This window comes from Xylocopa sonorina, unplaced genomic scaffold (genome assembly GCF_050948175.1).
Source record: "Xylocopa sonorina isolate GNS202 unplaced genomic scaffold, iyXylSono1_principal scaffold0027, whole genome shotgun sequence".
In the NCBI taxonomy this organism is placed as follows: Eukaryota; Metazoa; Arthropoda; class Insecta; order Hymenoptera; family Apidae; genus Xylocopa; species Xylocopa sonorina.
The window spans coordinates 2207937-2208724 of record NW_027490098.1 but is presented as its reverse complement, the minus strand read 5'-3'; the positions used below and the strand labels follow the sequence as shown (position 1 = coordinate 2208724).

The following is a 788-nucleotide window of genomic DNA, read 5'->3' as shown; positions in this document are numbered from 1 at the left end:
TATATTTTATATTTTATATTTTATACTTTATAATTTATGTAGTTTACTATATTGACATTTTATTTCATCTATTGAGAAGTGAAGTTGCCTATCCGTGTCCTTTGGTACACGGCTCGTATTATACCTAAGCCAACTTATTGAATGGTGCAATGCTCACCTGATTCCAAATATGTTACAATCACAATGGACGCTTTAGGGAGGGATCCCATAGCATTATCCTAGCTATACATTATTTTTTATAACCAAATTCGTGCGGAAGCAACATGAATTACTTTGTACTACAAGTGTATACCCCTGGGGCTTCGGCCCCGGGGGAACATTAACTGATAAATAAACGCCTTATCTGTTCTTATCAGCTTAATATCTGATACACTCCTCATTAGGAGTCAGAATATTAACCTGATTTTTGGAAAAAGGCGGACCGCTGGGGCTTGCTCCACCTCCGCCGCGAGTCGACCCAGTATTGCAGTGCCTCTGGGACCGGCTCAATAAGCTTTCCAAGGATCAGATATATTCTTTTAACCAATAAACCCACACACTTGGTCTTTCCCATCAGTAGCTTAAGTATTTATTTTATTTGTGTCTTTCCGACTCGCTCACCGGAGTGTCGCGTTATCATCCGCGTCGCGCGTGCTGTGCTCGTGTGTGGTGCAGTGTTCAGTGCGTTCGACTTAGCTGGTGGAACCCCGGACTTGGTAAGTCTAACACGTGAAATTTCGGTGGAGGTCCCATTTCGCGTAGTTAGTTTAAAGTGCTCCCGATGCGGTGGTGTTGAACGCATCGGGTAG

General features: G+C 43.0%; 1 pseudogene; it reads left to right on the top strand.

Moving 5' to 3' along the window:
• The first annotated feature begins 316 nt into the window (after positions 1-316).
• On the top strand, positions 317-494 carry LOC143432136 (U2 spliceosomal RNA; annotated as a pseudogene).
• The last annotated feature ends 294 nt before the right edge of the window (positions 495-788 follow it).